Raw genomic sequence first — 10,534 nt, forward strand, 5'->3', positions numbered from 1 at the left:
TTGGAAAAAAGCCAACAGCTGTTTCAAAACAGTTTCAAACTGGGGACCTTTCGTGTGTGAGGTGAACATGATAACCATTACACTACAGAAACTTGTGCAGAGAAGACAGCCAGCAATCTCGTGGTGATCGCTTGTTGAAAAACCTATAAAGGAAAAGATTACTAAATCTCTCGTCTGACGATGCAAACAATTAATGTTTTACGTCCAAGGCAAAAAGCTGTTTCCGCTCAGTTTGGAACCGAGGACCTTTCGCGTGTAAAGCGAACGTGATGACCACTACAGAAACCTGACGGGGAGGCTCTCTTCTTTTAACACTACTTGGCAGAAGAGGCCTTTGTAGTGTTGACTAAGAATGCAGCAGAGCCTGGTTTAAGTAATTTTGGAAAAAGCCAGTAGCTGTTTCCACCCAGTTTCGAACTGGGGACCTTTCGCGTGTGAGGCGAACGTGATAACCACTACACTATGGAAACTTGCAAAAAGTACACAGCCAGCAATCTCCTGGTGATCGCTTGCCGTAAAACGAATAAAGGAAAAGATAACTAAATCCCTCCCCTGACTTTGCAAACAGTTCATGTTTACCCACGAAAGAGAAACACTGTTTCTCCTCGGTTTCGAACCGATGACCTTTCGCGTGTTAGGCGAACGTGATGACCACTACACTACAGAAACTTGATTAGGATCCACCGTTCTTTTAACTCGGCTTGGCAGAAGGCCTTTGTAGTGTTGACGAATAAAGCAATAGATCCCTACTTAAGCAATTTTGGAAAAAGCCACCAGCTGTTGCCACCCAGTTTCGAACTGGGGACCTTTCGCATGAGGCGAACTTGACAACCACTACACTATGGAATCCCGTGCAGAGACGACTGCCAGCAATCTCCTGGTGATCGCTTGTGGAAGAGCGAACTAAGGAAAAGATAATTAAACACCTCACCTGACTTTGCAAACATTTCATGTTTTCCCACAAAAGAGAAACACTGTCTCTGCTCGGTAAATCCACTTGGCAGAAGGCAATTGTATTGTTTACGAAGAAAGCAGTAGATCCCCACTTAAACAATTTTGGAAAAAGCCAACAGCTGTTTCAGCACAGTTTTAAACTGGGGACCTTTCGTATGTGAGGTGAATGTGATAACCATTACACTACAGAAACTTGTGCAGAGAAGACAGCCAGCAATCTCGTGGTGATCGCTTGTTGAAAAACCTATAAAGGAAAAGATTACTAAATCTCTCGTCTGACGATGCAAACAATTAATGTTTTACGTCCAAGGCAAAAAGCTGTTTCCGCTCAGTTTGAAACCGAGGACCTTTCGCGTGTAAAGCAAACGTGATGACCACTACAGAAACCTGACGGGGAGCCTCTCTTCTTTTAACACTACTTGGCAGAAGAGGCCTTTGTAGTGTTGACTAAGAATGCAGCAGAGCCTGGCTTAAGCAAATTTGGAAAAAGCCAGTAGCTGTTTCCACCCAGTTTCGAAATGGGGACCTCTCGCGTGTGAGGCGAACGTGATAACCACTACACTATGGAAACTTGCATAAAGTACACAGCCAGCAATCTCCTGGTGATCGCTTGCTGTAAAACGAATAAAGGAAAAGATAACTAAATCCCTCCCCTGACTTTGCAAACAGTTCATGTTTACCCACAAAAGAGAAACACTGTTTCTGCTCGGTTTCGAACCGAGGACCTTTCGCGTGTTAGGCGAACGTGATGACCACTACACTACAGAAACTTGATTAGGATCCACCGTTCTTTTAACTCGGCTTGGCAGAAGGCCTTTGTAGTGTTGACGAATAAAGCAACAGATCCCTACTTAAGCAATTTTGGAAAAAGCCACCAGCTGTTGCCACCCAGTTTCGAACTGGGGACCTTTCGCATGAGGCGAACGTGACAACCACTACACTATGGAATCCCTTGCAGAGATGACTGCCAGCAATCTCCTGGTGATCGCTTGTGGAAGAGCGAACTAAGGAAAAGATAATTAAACACCTCACCTGACTTTGTAAACATTTCATGTTTTCCCACAAAAGAGAAACACTGTCTCTGCTCGGTAAATCCACTTGGCAGAAGGCATTTGTAGTGTTTACGAAGAAAGCAGTAGATCCCTACTTAAACAATTTTGGAAAAAGCCAACAGCTGTTTCAAAACAGTTTCAAACTGGGGACCTTTTGTGTTTGAGGTGAACATGATAACCATTACACTACAGAAACTTGTGCAGAGAAGACAGCCAGCAATCTCGTGGTGATCGCTTGTTGAAAAACCTATAAAGGAAAAGATTACTAAATCTCTCGTCTGACGATGCAAACAATTAATGTTTTACGTCCAAGGCAAAAAGCTGTTTCCGCTCAGTTTGGAACCGAGGACCTTTCGCGTGTAAAGCAAACGTGATGACCACTACAGAAACCTGACGGGGAGCCTCTCTTCTTTTAACACTACTTGGCAGAAGAGGCCTTTGTAGTGTTGACTAAGAATGCAGCAGAGCCTGGCTTAAGCAATTTTGGAAAAAGCCAGTACCTGTTTCCACCCAGTTTCGAACTGGGGACCTTTCACGTGTGAGGCGAACGTGATAACCACTACACTATGGAAACTTGCAAAAAGTAAACAGCCAGCAATCTCCTGGTGATCGCTTGCTGTAAAACGAATAAAGGAAAAGATAACTAAATCCCTCCCCTGACTTTGCAAACAGTTCATGTTTACCCACAAAAGAGAAAATCTGTTTCGAACCGAGGACCTTTCGCGTGTTAGGCGAACGTGATGACCACTACACTACAGAAACTTGATTAGGATCCACCGTTCTTTTATCTCGGCTTGGCAGAAGGCCTTTGTAGTGTTGACGAATAAAGCAACAGATCCCTACTTAAGCAATTTTGGAAAAAGCCACCAGCTGTTGCCTCCCAGTTTCGAACTGGGGACCTTTCGCATGAGGCGAACGTGACAACCACTACACTATGGAATCCCGTGCAGAGATTACTGCCAGCAATCTCCTGGTGATCGCTTGTGGAAGAGCGAACTAAGGAAAAGATAATTAAACACCTCACCTGACTTTGCAAACATTTCATGTTTTCCCACAAAAGAGAAACTCTGTTTCTGCTCGGTAAATCCACTTGGCAGAAGGCATTTGTAGTGTTTACGAAGAAAGCAGTAGATCCCTACTTAAACAATTTTGGAAAAAAGCCAACAGCTGTTTCAAAACAGTTTCAAACTGGGGACCTTTCGTGTGTGAGGTGAACGTGATAACCATTACACTACAGAAACTTGTGCAGAGATGACATCCAGCAATCTCTTGGTGATCGCTTGTTGAAAAACCTATAAAGTAAAAGATTACTAAATCTCTCGTCTGACGATGCAAACAATTAATGTTTTACGTCCAAGGCAAAAAGCTGTTTCCGCTCAGTTTGAAACCGAGGACCTTTCGCGTGTAAAGCAAACGTGATGACCACTACAGAAACCTGACGGGGAGCCTCTCTTCTTTTAACACTACTTGGCAGAAGAGGCCTTTGTAGTGTTGACTAAGAATGCAGCAGAGCCTGGCTTAAGCAAATTTGGAAAAAGCCAGTAGCTGTTTCCACCCAGTTTCGAAATGGGGACCTCTCGCGTGTGAGGCGAACGTGATAACCACTACACTATGGAAACTTGCATAAAGTACACAGCCAGCAATCTCCTGGTGATCGCTTGCTGTAAAACGAATAAAGGAAAAGATAACTAAATCCCTCCCCTGACTTTGCAAACAGTTCATGTTTACCCACAAAAGAGAAAATCTGTTTCGAACCGAGGACCTTTCGCATGTTAGGCGAACGTGATGACCACTACACTACAGAAACTTGATTAGGATCCACCGTTCTTTTATCTCGGCTTGGCAGAAGGCCTTTGTAGTGTTGACGAATAAAGCAACAGATCCCTACTTAAGCAATTTTGGAAAAAGCCACCAGCTGTTGCCACCCAGTTTCGAACTGGGGACCTTTCGCATGAGGCGAACTTGACAACCACTACACTATGGAATCCCGTGCAGAGATGACTGCCAGCAATCTCCTGGTGATCGCTTGTGGAAGAGCGAACTAAGGAAAAGATAATTAAACACCTCACCTGACTTTGCAAACATTTCATGTTTTCCCACAAAAGAGAAACACTGTCTCTGCTCGGTAAATCCACTTGGCAGAAGGCAATTGTATTGTTTACGAAGAAAGCAGTAGATCCCCACTTAAACAATTTTGGAAAAAGCCAACAGCTGTTTCAGCACAGTTTTAAACTGGGGACCTTTCGTATGTGAGGTGAATGTGATAACCATTACACTACAGAAACTCGTGCAGAGAAGACAGCCAGCAATCTCGTGGTGATCGCTTGTTGAAAAACCTATAAAGGAAAAGATTACTAAATCTCTCGTCTGACGATGCAAACAATTAATGTTTTACGTCCAAGGCAAAAAGCTGTTTCCGCTCAGTTTGAAACCGAGGACCTTTCGCGTGTAAAGCAAACGTGATGACCACTACAGAAACCTGACGGGGAGCCTCTCTTCTTTTAACACTACTTGGCAGAAGAGGCCTTTGTAGTGTTGACTAAGAATGCAGCAGAGCCTGGCTTAAGCAATTTTGGAAAAAGCCAGTACCTGTTTCCACCCAGTTTCGAACTGGGGACCTTTCACGTGTGAGGCGAACGTGATAACCACTACACTATGGAAACTTGCAAAAAGTAAACAGCCAGCAATCTCCTGGTGATCGCTTGCTGTAAAACGAATAAAGGAAAAGATAACTAAATCCCTCCCCTGACTTTGCAAACAGTTCATGTTTACCCACAAAAGAGAAAATCTGTTTCGAACCGAGGACCTTTCGCGTGTTAGGCGAACGTGATGACCACTACACTACAGAAACTTGATTAGGATCCACCGTTCTTTTATCTCGGCTTGGCAGAAGGCCTTTGTAGTGTTGACGAATAAAGCAACAGATCCCTACTTAAGCAATTTTGGAAAAAGCCACCAGCTGTTGCCTCCCAGTTTCGAACTGGGGACCTTTCGCATGAGGCGAACGTGACAACCACTACACTATGGAATCCCGTGCAGAGATTACTGCCAGCAATCTCCTGGTGATCGCTTGTGGAAGAGCGAACTAAGGAAAAGATAATTAAACACCTCACCTGACTTTGCAAACATTTCATGTTTTCCCACAAAAGAGAAACTCTGTTTCTGCTCGGTAAATCCACTTGGCAGAAGGCATTTGTAGTGTTTACGAAGAAAGCAGTAGATCCCTACTTAAACAATTTTGGAAAAAAGCCAACAGCTGTTTCAAAACAGTTTCAAACTGGGGACCTTTCGTGTGTGAGGTGAACGTGATAACCATTACACTACAGAAACTTGTGCAGAGATGACATCCAGCAATCTCTTGGTGATCGCTTGTTGAAAAACCTATAAAGTAAAAGATTACTAAATCTCTCATCTGACGATGCATACTAGTGTTGTCACGGTACCAAAATTTCAGTATTCGGTACCAATACCATTGAAAATCCACGGTTCTCTGTACCAATTTCGGTACCAAAGCAAAACACAATAACATATTAATTGAGCAACACACTATTTTTTATTAATAAACTTAAACAACAATAAAATACAAAAAAACAGTGCCATTCTTTATACTTACGTAAAATTTTGTTAAAAGTTTTTCCACAGGTTAAAAAAGTATTTCAAGGATTGAAAACATTTTAGTAATTAAATAACATCTAAATAAATTACAGGCATAAAAAATGTAAACAAGCTTCACCCAAAACCTTTTGTTATATTTCTGCTACTGCTGAAAAACATCGGTAACCGTTGTCTGTTTTAGAGTTCGCTGGGTCTCTCATGATCTTCCTCAATCTGCACCTGTAAAAAGAAATATAATATACTTAAGTAAAGCCGTGGCCTAAGTCTGACCAGATGCAACATTAGATCATTGACACCAGCAAAAATATTAATTTTCAGTAAACCTCAACTGTTATAATAAATTTAGATAAGATTACATATATTAAGACCAGTGTCTATCACAGATGAAAACTGCAGTATTAAAAACACTTTACAATTTTCATTTGTTAGATAACATTGCCTAACAATAAACAGTAGTTATATGGCAATTATTCTTTGTGAGGTTAGGCTAATTTCAATATTTACTTATGCATAAAATCATGTTAATCTGTTAAACATGAACAAACTTGAATGATCATGTGTTTGTATTAAATAACATTCACAAACATGAATTAATGTTGTAAAAATATATTGTTCACTTACTCTAAGTTTATGTTAGATGATGCATGAATTTGATCTTATTGTAAAGTATTACCAAACTAAACAGGGAATAAAACGTGTTTTATTTGATTGTACTTTAATTCAATCCAAACTGCATTCATATTGATTATTAAAAAGCTTTTTAAACCTGCTAAGAGTTATCCAGCCAAGAACGTTTTCTGACAGACGGATATTAAGGACATAAACATTGTTAACGACACATTTGTACATTCTCTAACACACATATTTTGGATACACAGGTCATTTGTGTGTAAAAATAGTAAATACATCATGTCCTTATTTTTTTTACTCTAACAAAAGTTATAGGAGCGTTGTTTCAAATTCATTCAGGCGCGAATTTAGACGCATATTCGCGTTTGGTGTGAACGCAGCATATTAGCGTTAGCCGCGCTTATGCTAACGATTCACTACACAAACGGTGATGTTTATTTCTGTCTGACATTCAAATAAAAATATGCAATAATGCTCTAAATATGAAATTAAAATGAAACTTACCTTACTTGAACTCTTTCATTTGATCCCTGAGTCGGTCTTTGAGGTGTTTTAAGTTTGATGTGTTTCCTCCTTTTGAGAGAACCTAGACCACATCCTTTGCAAATAGTTTTTTGATGATCTATGATGTTCGCCTTGTTCAGCCGCAAATCCAAACTACTTGGACCAAGCCTGGCTCTTTGTCAACAAGTGGAGTCGGAGCCGCGGCATCAGCAGCGGCAGTTGAAGAGAGCGCAACTGCGCAGTGCGCACCTTTTGTATAGCGGGCGCATCAAGAACCGGGTTGACCGGATAGTCGGTACCACCGGTACTAAAGAAAACCTGGTACCGTAACGTTTTAATTTTTTTAGTACCGACTTGGTACCGAAGTACCGGGACTTTTGACAACACTAATGCATACAATTAATGTTTTACGTCCAAGGCAAAAAGCTGTTTCCGCTCAGTTTGGAACCGAGGACCTTTCGCGTGTAAAGCGAACGTGATGACCACTACAGAAACCTGACGGGGAGGCTCTCTTCTTTTAACACTACTTGGCAGAAGAGGCCTTTGTAGTGTTGATTAAGAATGCAGCAGAGCCTGGTTTAAGTAATTTTGGAAAAAGCCAGTAGCTGTTTCCACCCAGTTTCGAACTGGGGACCTTTCGCGTGTGAGGCGAACGTGATAACCACTACACTATGGAAACTTGCAAAAAGTACACAGCCAGCAATCTCCTGGTGATCGCTTGCTGTAAAACGAATAAAGGAAAAGATAACTAAATCCCTCCCCTGACTTTGCAAACAGTTCATGTTTACCCACGAAAGAGAAACACTGTTTCTCCTCGGTTTCGAACCGATGACCTTTCGCGTGTTAGGGGAACGTGATGACCACTACACTACAGAAACTTGATTAGGATCCACCGTTCTTTTAACTCGGCTTGGCAGAAGGCCTTTGTAGTGTTGACGAATAAAGCAATAGATCCCTACTTAAGCAATTTTGGAAAAAGCCACTAGCTGTTGCCACCCAGTTTCGAACTGGGGACCTTTCGCATGAGGCGAACTTGACAACCACTACACTATTGAATCCCGTGCGGAGATGACTGCCAGCAATCTCCTGGTGATCGCTTGTGGAAGAGCGAACTAAGGAAAAGATAATTAAACACCTCACCTGACTTTGCAAACATTTCATGTTTTCCCACAAAAGAGAAACACTGTCTCTGCTCGGTAAATCCACTTGGCAGAAGGCAATTGTATTGTTTACGAAGAAAGCAGTAGATCCCCACTTAAACAATTTTGGAAAAAGCCAACAGCTGTTTCAGCACAGTTTTAAACTGGGGACCTTTCGTATGTGAGGTGAATGTGATAACCATTACACTACAGAAACTTGTGCAGAGAAGACAGCCAGCAATCTCGTGGTGATCGCTTGTTGAAAAACCTATAAAGGAAAAGATTACTAAATCTCTCGTCTGACGATGCAAACAATTAATGTTTTACGTCCAAGGCAAAAAGCTGTTTCCGCTCAGTTTGAAACCGAGGACCTTTCGCGTGTAAAGCAAACGTGATGACCACTACAGAAACCTGACGGGGAGCCTCTCTTCTTTTAACACTACTTGGCAGAAGAGGCCTTTGTAGTGTTGACTAAGAATGCAGCAGAGCCTGGCTTAAGCAAATTTGGAAAAAGCCAGTACCTGTTTCCACCCAGTTTCGAACTGGGGACCTCTCGCGTGTGAGGCGAACGTGATAACCACTACACTATGGAAACTTGCATAAAGTACACAGCCAGCAATCTCCTGGTGATCGCTTGCTGTAAAACGAATAAAGGAAAAGATAACTAAATCCCTCCCCTGACTTTGCAAACAGTTCATGTTTACCCACAAAAGAGAAACACTGTTTCTGCTCTGTTTCGAACCGAGGACCTTTCGCATGTTAGGCGAACGTGATGACCACTACACTACAGAAACTTGATTAGGATCCACCGTTCTTTTATCTCGGCTTGGCAGAAGGCCTTTGTAGTGTTGACGAATAAAGCAACAGATCCCTACTTAAGCAATTTTGGAAAAAGCCACCAGCTGTTGCCACCCAGTTTCGATCTGGGGACCTTTCGCATGAGGCGAACGTGACAACCACTACACTATGGAATCCCGTGCAGAGATTACTGCCAGCAATCTCCTGGTGATCGCTTGTGGAAGAGCGAACTAAGGAAAAGATAATTAAACACCTCACCTGACTTTGCAAACATTTCATGTTTTCCCACAAAAGAGAAACTCTGTTTCTGCTCGGTAAATCCACTTGGCAGAAGGCATTTGTAGTGTTTACGAAGAAAGCAGTAGATCCCTACTTAAACAATTTTGGAAAAAAGCCAACAGCTCTTTCAAAACAGTTTCAAACTGGGGACCTTTCGTGTGTGAGGTGAACGTGATAACCATTACACTACAGAAACTTGTGCAGAGAAGACAGCCAGCAATCTCGTGGTGATCGCTTGTTGAAAAACCTATAAAGGAAAAGATTACTAAATCTCTCGTCTGACGATGCAAACAATTAATGTTTTACGTCCAAGGCAAAAAGCTGTTTCCGCTCAGTTTGGAACCGAGGACCTTTCGCGTGTAAAGCGAACGTGATGACCACTACAGAAACCTGACGGGGAGGCTCTCTTCTTTTAACACTACTTGGCAGAAGAGGCCTTTGTAGTGTTGACTAAGAATGCAGCAGAGCCTGGTTTAAGTAATTTTGGAAAAAGCCAGTAGCTGTTTCCACCCAGTTTCGAACTGGGGACCTTTCGCGTGTGAGGCGAACGTGATAACCACTACACTATGGAAACTTGCAAAAAGTACACAGCCAGCAATCTCCTGGTGATCGCTTGCTGTAAAACGAATAAAGGAAAAGATAACTAAATCCCTCCCCTGACTTTGCAAACAGTTCATGTTTACCCACGAAAGAGAAACACTGTTTCTCCTCGGTTTCGAACAGATGACCTTTCGCGTGTTAGGCGAACGTGATGACCACTACACTACAGAAACTTGATTAGGATCCACCGTTCTTTTAACTCGGCTTGGCAGAAGGCCTTTGTAGTGTTGACGAATAAAGCAATAGATCCCTACTTAAGCAATTTTGGAAAAAGCCACCAGCTGTTGCCACCCAGTTTCGAACTGGGGACCTTTCGCATGAGGCGAACTTGACAACCACTACACTATGGAATCCCGTGCAGAGATGACTGCCAGCAATCTCCTGGTGATCGCTTGTGGAAGAGCGAACTAAGGAAAAGATAATTAAACACCTCACCTGACTTTGCAAACATTTCATGTTTTCCCACAAAAGAGAAACACTGTCTCTGCTCGGTAAATCCACTTGGCAGAAGGCAATTGTATTGTTTACGAAGAAAGCAGTAGATCCCCACTTAAACAATTTTGGAAAAAGCCAACAGCTGTTTCAGCACAGTTTTAAACTGGGGACCTTTCGTATGTGAGGTGAATGTGATAACCATTACACTACAGAAACTTGTGCAGAGAAGACAGCCAGCAATCTCGTGGTGATCGCTTGTTGAAAAACCTATAAAGGAAAAGATTACTAAATCTCTCGTCTGACGATGCAAACAATTAATGTTTTACGTCCAAGGCAAAAAGCTGTTTCCGCTCAGTTTGAAACCGAGGACCTTTCGCGTGTAAAGCAAACGTGATGACCACTACAGAAACCTGACGGGGAGCCTCTATTCTTTTAACACTACTTGGCAGAAGAGGCCTTTGTAGTGTTGACTAAGAATGCAGCAGAGCCTGGCTTAAGCAAATTTGGAAAAAGCCAGTAGCTGTTTCC

The 10,534-nt window shown here is 42.3% G+C and overlaps 7 non-coding genes across 7 annotated transcripts; all 7 read right to left on the reverse strand.

Moving 5' to 3' along the window:
* Nucleotides 1-397: 397 nt before the first annotated feature.
* trnav-cac (transfer RNA valine (anticodon CAC)) lies at nucleotides 398-470 on the reverse strand. The gene has a single exon. It is a non-coding gene; the product is annotated as a tRNA-Val (tRNA).
* A 1,181-nt stretch (nucleotides 471-1,651) lies between these two features.
* Nucleotides 1,652-1,724, reverse strand: trnav-aac (transfer RNA valine (anticodon AAC)). Its single transcript has one exon. It is a non-coding gene; the product is annotated as a tRNA-Val (tRNA).
* A 783-nt stretch (nucleotides 1,725-2,507) lies between these two features.
* Nucleotides 2,508-2,580, reverse strand: trnav-cac (transfer RNA valine (anticodon CAC)). Its single transcript has one exon. It is a non-coding gene; the product is annotated as a tRNA-Val (tRNA).
* Nucleotides 2,581-4,596: 2,016 nt separating this feature from the next.
* Nucleotides 4,597-4,669, reverse strand: trnav-cac (transfer RNA valine (anticodon CAC)). Its single transcript has one exon. It is a non-coding gene; the product is annotated as a tRNA-Val (tRNA).
* A 2,692-nt stretch (nucleotides 4,670-7,361) lies between these two features.
* trnav-cac (transfer RNA valine (anticodon CAC)) lies at nucleotides 7,362-7,434 on the reverse strand. Its single transcript has one exon. It is a non-coding gene; the product is annotated as a tRNA-Val (tRNA).
* A 982-nt stretch (nucleotides 7,435-8,416) lies between these two features.
* On the reverse strand, nucleotides 8,417-8,489 carry trnav-cac (transfer RNA valine (anticodon CAC)). Its single transcript has one exon. It is a non-coding gene; the product is annotated as a tRNA-Val (tRNA).
* A 983-nt stretch (nucleotides 8,490-9,472) lies between these two features.
* Nucleotides 9,473-9,545, reverse strand: trnav-cac (transfer RNA valine (anticodon CAC)). Its single transcript has one exon. It is a non-coding gene; the product is annotated as a tRNA-Val (tRNA).
* Nucleotides 9,546-10,534: the final 989 nt, after the last annotated feature.

Source organism: Garra rufa, chromosome 1, assembly GCF_049309525.1.
Source record: "Garra rufa chromosome 1, GarRuf1.0, whole genome shotgun sequence".
In the NCBI taxonomy this organism is placed as follows: domain Eukaryota; kingdom Metazoa; phylum Chordata; class Actinopteri; order Cypriniformes; family Cyprinidae; genus Garra; species Garra rufa.